The following is a 12,736-nucleotide window of genomic DNA, read 5'->3' on the forward strand; positions in this document are numbered from 1 at the left end:
CAAAGATATTATCACGCATACGTCATCATCTTTCTCCGGGCACGCGATAGTGCTCGCGTACGTCCCAGAGCGCATTCGCGCTCACATGTATGGGAGGCGAAGGTGTACTGACCTCAACTTCGCACATGTGCATTGCGTCGCATACATTCTGGTCTGTTTCGCTGGCATTGGGGACATCTTTCTCTGTGCGGACGAGTTCTCGTTCGCATTATTCCCTTTTATAGTCTCGACAATTGTGTGGATTGCTCTCAAAGACGATCTAGCGAAGAGTAGCTCACAAACTTGAAATTCTTCGAGATTCATGTGTTCAGCGTTTCGAGAGAAACAGAGATCAATGAGATATTGATCCTTTCTGTTATCGTACTATTCGACCATTTCTCGATTTCTTTCCTGCCGAAATCTATATTTTACTCTAAATATGCGTCGCATCGCTGATTATATCAGTCAACGAAGTTTGAACTTTAACGCTTTTCAAAACTGTTATTTTGATGCGACGAAAGCCGAGAATAATCCGAACTGTCTGTTGCAGTGGTCAGTTACCCGCAGTGCACGTTGTTAGCTTTACATAAAATCCCCTGAGTCACAGTATGTCCGACTTTAATTGCAAGTTTAATATTCATCTGACTGTTGACCAGTTCCAAGTTCCTTCATCTCGGAACCACATATCAATTCCCATACACTTCGACCGTGATAACGTTCGATACTATATGTGGGATCTTCTCGGGAGTTTCCGCGAAACTTTCGAGAATCGAATGGAATGGTCGCTGTCAATCCTGGGTGGATTTTGGCGTCTGTCTGTCGTCAATACTCGGCGAACGGTTGTGTGTGTGCAAGAACGGCGCCACATCAATGTACACAACGGCATGGCAGTTTCTATGGGATCTAATCGACGAAGTTGTAATTACTTCGTCGAGGAGCGAGCGAGCGAGAGAGAGAGAGAGAGAGAGAGAGAGAGAGAGAGAGAGAGAGAGAGAGAGAGAGAGAGAGAGAGAGAGAGAGAGGGTGAGGGGAGGGAGGGAGAAACAGAAAGGAGAGGAAGAGAGGAGAAACGGACTCGGTGGAGTTTTATTTTATCGGCGAGTGATGGAGATATCGACAGATGTAATGCCACCTCTCAGACTGTCCCTCCGCCATTGCAACATCTCGCCATTTTCTTCGCTTCTCCCTTCTATGATCTTCTCGTCTCCACCCGCCGAACTACCCGGCAAACGATCTTTACGAGCGTGATTACCGAACACCTTGGAAATCCATTACTTTATATCAGTTTTTCTTTAAAGGGTTCGCCGTGGCGCCCCGACGCCGATTCCTTAGAAACTCTTCGCAGGATCCTTCTTTCGAAGCGGTCGAGCTTTTATTCGCGCGTCCTCGAGAGTGTTATCTGCTCGAATACCTCTCTATGCTTTGGTTCTCTCGATCTTTGCAAGGACATCGCCTTGCTTCTCCATCGTATCGTTCGGCTCTTTGCGACATGATAAGCCGCTTTTTCTCACGTAAATAGTTTACCGTTTGCCGATCGGTTGGAATCTGTCTGGTCTCCGTGTTAAATGTGCCGTGGACTTGCCAATATTGGCAAAATATTAATAGTAGGAAGACATGTTACCAATAGATACTGAAACCAATTACTCTGATGTATCACTTGTTTAATAGAAAAGTGACATTACTAAAAAATTCGTATTTTTTAGATGATGACACAAAATCAATTCTAAAGACGATTCTACATTTCTTTATTGAAAAAATAATACATTTGTAACTCTTCCAATTTATTGCTAAAGGCTAGAAGCATCGCTGTCCTTTTATCAGTTTACAATAATGAAATTTAGTGAAAAAAAAACATTTTTTTAAAATTAAATAACATGAGAGAATATTATCGGTAATAGAATGAAATAATTATATAGAAAGACATCCTATTTAGAATTATGCCATTTTTTCTTCAAACAGTTGTTTTAATTCAGAATTTAAAAAATGTGCTCTCCTGAAAAGTTGCTAATTTTAAAATATTATTTTTTTATCAAATCAGCGATATATTATAATTTATTTAGATAATATTATATTGTTATTTCAACAAAGTACGAAATAAAAAATACATTAGTATCGTTTACAAAGAAATATTAATTTAGAAATTATTATTAGAGACAGAGGCACAGCTTTTAATGGATATATAAAATAAATATCTATTCTTCTTATTCCCTTCTTTATTCTCGTTCAATTGTGTGAATTGTGCAAATAATTTCAGACATCTCGTAAAACGAGCTTTCCATATACATATTAATTCAGTTAAAAGCTTGTAGGAGGTTAATCTTTTTGCATATCTACTGCAAAGGGATATTAAGTCGTCTGGGATTACGGATACGCGAATGGGTCAAATTTCGGTTTGTAATATCCACCCACATCGTGCACACAAACGAAGACGAAACCGGCTTTTCCATGACATAGCCCGGTATGAAATTTTAAACCTCACGTCTCAAGAAGCAAGGGACGCGCCCTCGTACATCGACGTTCCTCATCATTGTTATACTTCTAAGGGCATCGCCAGCCATGGAAGGAGTCGTCTCGAGATTTTCGTTTAAATTACGGCGTACCTCATTTCTCTCTCTTTGCAAATCTTACCTTCGTTCTTTACATCGCTCTACTTTCCGCCATCGAATTGAGTTCGAAGATTTTCGGTTCCATCGACAGAAGGTAGCATTAAAGAATAAGGAACAAGAAAGAAAAATGGGGCAAAGCTTATGCAAGGCCAATTAATTATCAGGCATCTTCTTCCATTTCTTGAGCTTTCTCTTTCTCTATTCACCCTCACTTCGATTTCTTCTCTCGTTTTTCTCTCTCTTTCTTTTTCATTTCCTCTCTTGAGATATCATATGTACCGACTCGAAGCAAAATCGACGTTTAAGTTGGGGATTTCCTACCTTTCTTAGATTTTATTTACGAGCAATGCACCAGTCGCAGTCCTCGTGCGGAGTTTCGTACGGCAGAAGAATCCGGCGACGCCCTCTTAATGATCATATTATGTTCGTTCCACGGACTCTCGTAAGCACACCGCGTTTCGCATCTCTAGAAGGGAGTCACGTTTTCCTTTTTCTCTCTTTCTCCCCCTCTCAAGAAAGAGAGAAAATTTTCTACCTGGCGGAAATTATACGCTCTGTGGCTACCTACGCCCGCTTGCACGCGATTAATTTATTTCTTCTTGCGCTTGCGAACATTATCCCCTCTAGAGATCGCATCCCGGTCATCGCTACTGGCTTTAGCAGTTGAATCCGGAAATATCCCTCCGGAGGGCACTTTCGCGAGCGTTGACGCGAGTGCGAACTTTGGTGCGCCGTGGACTTTTTGTTGAAGAACTATTATAGGAAATGTTCCATTTTCCATCTCCCACTTCCTCTTGATCGATCTGGATTAGAGCTTTCTTTGACAAATATTTGGAAAATTTTTAAAACAAGCGATTAAAGATTAGGAAAACTTATAAAGAGAATCATAAATATACAAGCAATTTTATTTAATATCTCAATAGGATTGTATTGTATAATTTAAAAAACTTGATTAGAAACATTTTTAAAGTTGTAATAAAGATTGTAATAAAAAGTTAGAAAAATTATAAAAGTTATTCATTAATTAATCAAAAAGTCTATAGATAACAGGACAAATTGTAATGTTTTAGTATAAAATCTATTTGATAGCCAATAATAATATTGGATTAATATTAATTCTATTTGTCATATGATAATAACCACACACTTTGAAGTTTTTAGAAATATATTTGCACAAAATATTTCATAATTTTGCAAGTGGAATTTTTTTTCCGTTCTTTTTCAGCATGAAATAGTCAAATATAATAATTTATCTTTATAAAGCTTAACTTTTAAAAATGCGAGTGACAATAAAAAATTACACGATTTAAATATATATATATATATATATATATATATATATATAAATTTAAATATATTTAAATTTAAATATATATAAATTGATAGTTTCGCACAAAATGTAATCTCATTTACATATTTGTAATTGTTTCATATATGTTATTCCATTTTCTATTATATACTATTAAATTATTATTATATACAATCAAATTATTATTATTAATTAATTCTTTAATATTTACATAACACATTTAGCAATAATAAATTTAGTTGAATGTACATTAATTCGTTTAAATCACTGAAAATATTTTCTTAAATGACAGTTGTAGGAATGTAGTATACTAACGCGTATAACGTTTGACCCGACTTCTCAAAGAAGCTTGTATGGGCGCGTAATTGGCTTAATTTTTCTTAATCACTTTAATTGAGCTCCATAGTCCAACAATGAAGCGTTACTTTCGACTTGATTGATATGAAAGATCCAGGCGTTCGTTCCCTGTTTTAACTCGAAGTTTGATTTCGAAATTACATTTTGTCGAAATGAATAAAGTTTGACGTTTAATCTTCGTTAAACTATTCTCTGATGCGCAGTCCCTAATGCAACATTTTGAAGAACAAAGAATATTTCAGAGATTTCGATAAGAATTTTTTATATACCACAATAATTTATACTGCGAAAATTTTATATATTTTTCGTATTCCATTCATATGTGCGTGCGTGCGTGTGTGTGTGTGTGTGTGTGTGTGTGTGTGTGTGTGTGTGTGTGTGTGTGTATGTGTGTGTGTAATATAAATTTGATTTTATTCGAGATAAAATAATGTCACAGAATTTTCATTTGTAAAATCATAATGTTATGAATAATATAGAGAGAGAGATTGCATTTGTTTCTCTTATACTCAAAATGTAATTTTATGTAATAACGTAAAATTTACATTTTGATAATTATTTTGATAGATTTCTTAAATAATTAAACAAAAAATTTTATTTCGTTTCATTTATTTATAGTATTTCTTAAGAATTTGATATTGAATTAAGGAATAAATGAGATTTCTTGACGGTATTCTCATAGCATTGCGAGATGCTGGCAAGGCAATGTAATTCAACAGTTAGAAATTATATCACGTATGTAAAAGCGTTCTCTAACAAGTTTTTCACGATTCTCGTTAATGTCGTCGCACTTTTCATTGGCTCCCTACTTGAGATTTCGTAGACATACGAATCATATTGTCGCGAGTGTTCCGCACTTCCTTGTTGCTTTCTAACCGACATCGAGACCGGCATTGTCCTTATTGCGGCATCCGATGTATACGTATACGATTTTGCAGGACATTTCTATATATCTTCGGCCCATCTACATTATACAAAACATGCCGATGATACGCGGTGTCGCGAACTTGTAATGAATTTTCAATTGTGCTTTACAAGCCTAACGCTATGACAGTTCATAGTGGCTATGCTACTGCATATTGTTACCTGATTGACTTTATCGTGGCCGGTCAGATAGGCTGTTATAACTGTTACCACTTCGAAACGTTTATCTATAGGCGGGTGAAGAATGTCTATTGTGTCGCACATTACGAAGTTTCGAATGCTCTGCAACTCTGCGGTACTCCGCAGCTATAAAGTGCTACAGGTTGCTATGCCAAAAGAACCCCCTTACTTTTAGAGTTGTATACCTAAATTGATGAAGCAAAGAAGCAGGAAACGCGAGTTACATTACGCACGCACTTTAAATCCCGTAAATAAATTATTTCATATATCATTATTTGCGTTCTCTTATTTTTATACACGTCGCTGCATTGATAGAAAAGTGAGACACAAGTAAAAGATTGATATTTTTAAGATGATAAAAGGAAATTGATTTTAAAGATTAATATATTGTTGTCGAAAAACGACAAATTTGTCAACACATTTATATGGAAAAGTGTCACAACACTCTAATAAGGATTTAAGGAATCAAATTTACACAATTCTAGGCAGTGTTTAAATTTAGAAAAAAATTCATAACATAGTTTTAAAAAATTATAATTGAAAATATAACATGAAAGAAAAAAAGTTACATATATTTACTATACTAATTAAAATGTTTCAATTCAGAAAGAATTTAATAAAAGCTCTACTGAAAAGTTGCTATAATTTTGAATTGTGTTACTTTTCTATCGACAGCGATATTCCGTGCCCTTTGTATAAATCTCAGCATTTCTTTTCATCTACGAATTCTTTCAATAATTTCAGTTTAAACGCTTTTTTAACGATAATTTTAAGCTTAATGCTGTCTCGCAATATTTCTAGCATGTAAGGCGACAAGAAGAAACGAGAGTTATGACATCGTAATCATACGAGGGATGACCGTGCGATTTTTTTCCTGATAGACACTTTCATTGATTTTCATGAAAGTGAAACAATATGTACACTCGCGATCAAGCGTATCATCAAAGAAGCGGCACATGCATCCTCTGTGCTTGTAAACACGCGCATTCCCGTTCGACGTGTAACTCGCCCTCTTGATATATGTTATAATATGAGATCACGTCCCATACGCGTTGCCGAGCGTGTAAACACACACGCGAGCCGTTGTACGTGTCGAGCTATCCGTGTATGTACGTAGCGATGAATGTACAATCGCGGAATCTGCATTGCGTGAAATTAACTTCGCTGCTTTAAAACGGGAATATCATGAAGGCAACGCGAAATAAATGCGCGCTAGAAAACTGGAGCGTTGCCAATTTTATTTTTTTTTATTTTTTTTTGCAAAACTTACGTGATACGCCGTCGCGTACATACATCGGAAAACACCGATCCGTAATATCGTTACAGATGTACAGCGGGTATATTTGCCGCATATATTTACCGAGAGCTGTAACTAATGCGCCGTGTAAACACACCGCACGAAATTTATCAAACCTTTTAATTCTGTTTCAATATCTTTGGATTTGAATAAAAATATGTCGATTATTTTATATTATTCGCATATATTACATATATATTATTCGCGAAATACTCCATATATTTAAAAAATAAAAAAAATATATATTATAATAAATACTTAATAATGATGAAATTGTACAATGTTGGTTTTTTGACCCGGTTCGAATGTGAAATCCAACAGGATTAGGAATTTAAATTTCATTCGGAAAATTTATATCCAGCAATATGAAAAAATAAAGCGGCTTGCAAGAGAAAACGGTTGGAATAAATCGACGCTGTATAGGCTCTATAGTCGCTGCATCGCGCGGCTAACAAACCCACTTCACGGAAAAACAAGGGACTGAAAGAATAATCGATCGAACTTACGCAGGTGGTATATCTGCCCTCGGACAATGCACTGACTTGTTAGCTTTGACATGTGTGGTAAGAGGCTGCAAGTTCCGTGTATTTCATGTTCACGTAATCGTCGGGGGACAATAATTGTAATATGAAAACGTATCAAGGAACGGTAGCGCGATGTAACTCGATGAAACAGCGTTTTATATAAAATATGCAGCGTTAATAAATTCTGAGAATAACACGAGGACACTATGAGTAAACCGAGTTTCAACTTGGCGGCGTGTACCGCCGGGCACATCAGATTACCGGGCGGTCTCTCATAATTAATTATACACTTTTAATTATCTCGGGTAAAAATTTTCATTACGTTCACTCTTCTCCCGGTCGCTACGTGATTATTTGCAAAAAACACTCGTACGGGCTGGACTGCCGTGGTCTTTTTTTTTCCCTTCCCCTCAGCACGCGCCTCTGTGAGTCTTGCTGCAGCCGACGCGTGCATATTACGCCGCTAATTAATTGCGTAGATCAAAAGAGTGAAAAATCGAACGCGCGTCGTTAAAGGTACGCGCGTCGCAGTTTCGGAACAGGAATACAATCGGGCCGTATGACGAGGTACCTGCTCCGGAATTTCATCGCATATTTGGAATCCGCAGACAATGCGCCGCTCATATTGAACTCCGGGACGAGACACGAGGTAGATACGACAGTTGGGCCACACAGAGGTTGTAAAGCGGGACTAAATGAAACGCAATACGGCCCTCCCGTGAGAGTTTTATATAATTTATTTCATCGTATATCCCATAATACACGGGCGGCACGAGGCGGAAAAAGCAAAGCGTATTTGTACACGCGAGGCAGCGGCTGCGTATAATAACTGATAAAAGTTATCAGGCAGCAGAATATTATACGACATCGGAAATTGAAATTTTGTAGCACCGACAATATTTACACAAAAAGAACGATTTTGCTAAATTACCTAAAAATTTAGTCGGATCTGAAAATAATTTTGTCAAATCGTTACATCCAAATAATTACGTAGGAATTTCAAGCGTAATGAGTAACGCTATGAAAAGTTTAAATGTTGTAGCAACAATTCGAGCACCCTACATAATTATTTTGATCGAATGAAATTATTTTGAAGTCCGTATCTGGCTAAATTTTTAGATGTTTCAATAAAAACGTCCGCCCTTTTCGTGTAATCGTAAACACGAATGTTTGCATTAGCCGCGTTTAACATGTTAAAAATTCACGTCAAAAGGAGGAATTTATTATTTAATATTTAAAAGACCAGAGAATAATACGTATTGCACAGTGTGAAACAACGGTTAAGCCGAGAAAGAATTTTCAGCCAAGAGAAGGAAACCAGAATTGTATATGCAAAAGCGCAACGGGCTGTAACTGTAACAGATCGGATGGCAGTCGGCGATATTACGTAGATCGACTTAAGTCGTAACACGTTTCACCTCTCCGCCGTCGTCGCGGCGATTTCGAGATTGGCCTCCGCCACCGTAATCTCGGAGTTTACGACGGGGGGTTAACGTTATTAACGTCTCGCGGGACGACGACACGATCCCGGGCGTCCGCAATCTGCGGATCTCTTTCAAGCGGGCCGTGTAGCCGGAGCTTTTATCCGACGCTATGATCTACTTATTCTGTATCATACATACTGGATAAACTCCACTGTTGCTGGCTGCACCGCAGTCGTTTATCACCACTCCGGCTTTTGCGCGCGCTCGCTCGGTTCTCCATGAGGCGCGCGCGTCTCAGATGCAAGGAGCACCGAAACGTTTAACGCCGTAAAATAGAGAAGCGGAGAGATCGCGTCTAAACGCGGTCGGTAAACACGGTATCACGAACGTATTTAATTACGTAAGTGCGCGCCTTTAATCATGTGAGGAACATCTATCTTGTTTGAAGCCCAGGTTGCACCTTTGATAGATTATACATCGCGCGCGGAGCTTATATACGGAGATTCGCGAAAGACCGGCCGTTTATAAATTATTTCTTGACTGCTCGTTGCAGATATGCACGCATGTGCGACCGCTATACTTTGCTTGTGTGGAATAAATGCGGAAACCGTGCGGGTCCGCGTAACGCCTTCTAATCGTTCATCACGCGTGCCTTTGAAGCGAAATCTAATGTATACGGCACATTACCCATTTATTACGCGGTATGAAGTTATACATTATTTATGTTTACGATACTGTCAGGTTATACCACCTCACTTCGAATTTTCGCGACGTTGAAATTGGCTCGGCATCGTTATTCTTTGGTTTATGATATAACAACGTCGTTGAAATCGTTCTTTATTGTTATTACTATTTCTTTTAACATAAATCGATTCTACAGCGCATCGCGAAATGTATATATTTTAATCATTCGCGATTCATTCGAACTATTACCTAATTACTACGAGAGAGAATCGTCACTGCTACGCGTAAATGTACGTTCGCTTAGATATTCTCTTACAGAATTGTCTGATTTATATATACAAATCTTAATTAAACGTTACCAAAAGGATTGCTTCAAAAGCATAACATACGTTTACCATTTTAGATTTGTATTGTCGCAGACGCACAAAAGTGGCAGTATCAGCAGGTCAAGCTAATTGCGGAAAGTTTTCTTTGAATCTTCATAGTCGGCTCAACTTGAACTCTATCGGGCGACAATCTCGCGGTTTACGACGGGTTTTAACGTCATTAACGTCTCGCGGAGAGACGGTTGACTCCTGAAGCCGACCGAGCGCAGACCTCTTTCATCTGAAATTCTAGCTACCGACGTTTATCCAGTGCATTATCTATTTATACCGGCGGGTGCGCGCCCACGATTCCCTCTTCTTATCCCTTCGCCGCTGTTGCCGTCGCGACGACGATGAGAGCGGATCTCAGAGGCTCGCGCGTCGGTGGTTACGCTCCGCCAGCCGCGGGAAATTTTCGAGCCGCGTTTCCTGTCATTGGGAAACGTCGTGCCGGCGAAAGGCCTGCATTAATCATGAGGCTCGAATCCACGGGATCCGGCAGCCGCGCCGAGCACGCCCGGAAAGCGATTCCTAGTCGTTTATTATCCACCGTAACGAGAAACGTCCGGGTGCCTTCCGCGGGCAAATTTTCGATACGCCCGGAACACAGCGATTCACGATTGCGTCGGGTGTATCTTGTCGGAAGGGATTCGATGCGAAATCCAGAATGATATATAGAATGTCGCGCGGAAACCTCAAGATCAAACTCGGATACCTCAAGTCTCAAGATTCTTTCATTAATTTCAACTTTTTCCAGAGAGAAATTAAATTTCGAATAAAAAAATTTTACATCTCATTTTCGAAAGAAATGTCTCTCTAACTCGCGTTGATCGGCAAGATTATATGCGCGTTTCTCGCCTTACTGATCGTATTCTTAAGGCTTTTAAACGTTTTCGTACGTATTCACCGTCGTTATTCTTGTTTCATCGTTTATCGGTGTTAAAATTCCTCTCGAGTTTTATGCGCAGCGGTACTGGCCGCCGTAAAAATTGATCGCGGTTACATGCAAGATTTATAAAGCGTCGCAAGAAGTTGTACGTACATACGGTCAAGAGTTTCCGGTGGAAATACGCCCGCGAACCCCAGGTCGATGCCGCAAAAGTTTACGAACCTGAAATTCGATGAAGAGCTCGTCTCGTTTACGCCGGCTTGTCCGTCGCGCGATTCCTTACTCCGCGTCCGTCGCTCTTTTCGCTCTTTCTCTCCCCCTTGTCGTACTTTCAACCCCCGTGACCGATATTGATCCAACGTGGCGCGGGGCCGCTTCGGTTATTATTTTGTGCCCATACAGAAAGACACGGCTTACACGTGGCGACCGAAATATGATACAAGATGCAGTCATACATTATATTTTATACCATGTGTAAATAATTTTCTCTAAATAAGTTTCAACTTGAAACTGGTGAAACTAAATTGTCGCAGATCAAATTAGAAAAGAATCATTTCTGAATGATACTTCGTACAATAAATTGTCTAATATCGAATTATTCGTTATATTAAAGAAATGCATCATTTACCGCTACATTTACAAAATACCTTTTAACAAAAAGTGAAATAAAAAATACGTAAGCAATAAAATATAAAATGTCTCCTGGGTGTGCGTTCAGGGGAAATGGTAATTTAGATTTGCCGATATGCACTGGCAAACATTAGCATAAGTGCAAAGTACTTTGGACTATAAGTAACTTCGTGTAACGACTGCGTGTCATGACTATATAAAACGTGGTAGAGCTAACCAGCAGGGGACATCAGATGTTGGTATAGTCGGTACAGTACTTTTTAATGGCAATCTTTCTTGTGAAGTTCGATGAGTTGCCATTGTCTACCGGAAGCTCTCAAAAAGATGCATGAATGTATTACGTGTATTTACAATGCGTGATATATTAATAATGCCGGTTGGAACCGGTCGTTATTAATCCAATTCAACGTATTATAATATGCTGCGCCACAGAGACGCGTTATCATTTTCCTTTTCTCTCGCTTTATTAACGTAATGACCGCGCATTTTCGAAGTTCCATGGAAACGGCACTTTCGTCGCGTCTTCCATTTCGGATGGCGTGGCGAGCTTCGATTCAATTTCAACGTTCCAGACTGTGGACAGGCGGAGGATCTGGCACGGGGAGGGTGGGATTTAGTGGAAGGGAACGAAATGTAAGAGGTTAATTGGAACAGATAACTGCGTCTGCGTGTGTCGATGTGCTCCTCTACCTTCCTGCCTCTTTCACCGCATCCCTTCGGCACCACCAGTTCCCTTTCTCTCTTTCACCAGCCCTCGGTCACATTTTATCTGGCTCTTCGTTTCTTTTTCATCTCCTATCGTGCAGTCCGCCCTAACCAAATCCACTGTTACTTCTTTACATGCGCCGTAAGCGCTTTCTCCTCGTCGCATCGATGTGATCGTTTGTCATTAATAGTTAATGGCCATCGTGAGATGCATAGGCCTAGACGTCGTCGAGTGCAGGGAATCTATTTAGATTAGGATATACATAATGCCAAAGTATACACGGATGCCGACCGAGAGGCTGGTAAAGATAGAGATCCCTGGAAGAAAAGAGAAAGAGAAAGAGCGAGAGAGAAAGAGGGAGGGGGGGGCGGAGGGAGAAGTCGAGAAAAAAGCGGAAAGCGATACTGAGGAGCAGTCGCCATGAAAAGAATGCCATGGAAAGAACACGCAGCAGGGGTGACTATTCAGAGTCTGATCAATCCATCACTTCTTACAATATAGATCGTCGTCAAGTGTTCGATTTTTATGTTTTGTATTACTACAGTTTTTCGACCTCGTTTCACGGTTACATGAATAAAATGAAAAGAAAAAAGTTACAGTTTTGCTGTTTTCTTAAAGCATGGCTAATTGCAATGAAGCCACGGAAGAAATCGCGTTGTCACGGTATCTAGATCTCGAGATTTAAATGCTTCTGAGAGCCGCAGATAAGAGCAATGAAAGGCGCACGGATGTTGGCTGAGTTGGAACTCGCCGCATCGTCGGCATTTACATCGCTGCCGACTTGGCCGCGCATTACGGGGCGATGAATTACTTATAACCACCTCGATCTCACACACCCACGAGTGCGTCTCTTCAGTCGCAT

General features: G+C 39.5%; 1 protein-coding gene and 1 long non-coding RNA gene across 8 annotated transcripts in view; one reads left to right on the forward strand and one right to left on the reverse strand.

The window, feature by feature from the left end:
* LOC147908729 (uncharacterized) overlaps positions 1-987 on the forward strand; it is a 47,570-nt gene extending 46,583 nt beyond the window's left edge. The window contains exon 2 of the long non-coding RNA XR_015546031.1: positions 915-987. This is a non-coding gene — a long non-coding RNA (uncharacterized LOC147908729). The remainder of the gene's footprint in view (positions 1-914) is intronic.
* Positions 1-12,736, reverse strand: part of Ten-a (Teneurin-a transmembrane protein) — a 495,412-nt gene that overhangs the window by 66,208 nt on the left and 416,468 nt on the right. The gene's annotated exons all lie outside the window — the stretch shown is intronic.

The sequence above is a fragment of the Acromyrmex echinatior genome, chromosome 8 (assembly GCF_024713525.1).
Source record: "Acromyrmex echinatior isolate Ae372 chromosome 8, ASM2471352v2, whole genome shotgun sequence".
Classification (NCBI taxonomy): domain Eukaryota; kingdom Metazoa; phylum Arthropoda; class Insecta; order Hymenoptera; family Formicidae; genus Acromyrmex; species Acromyrmex echinatior.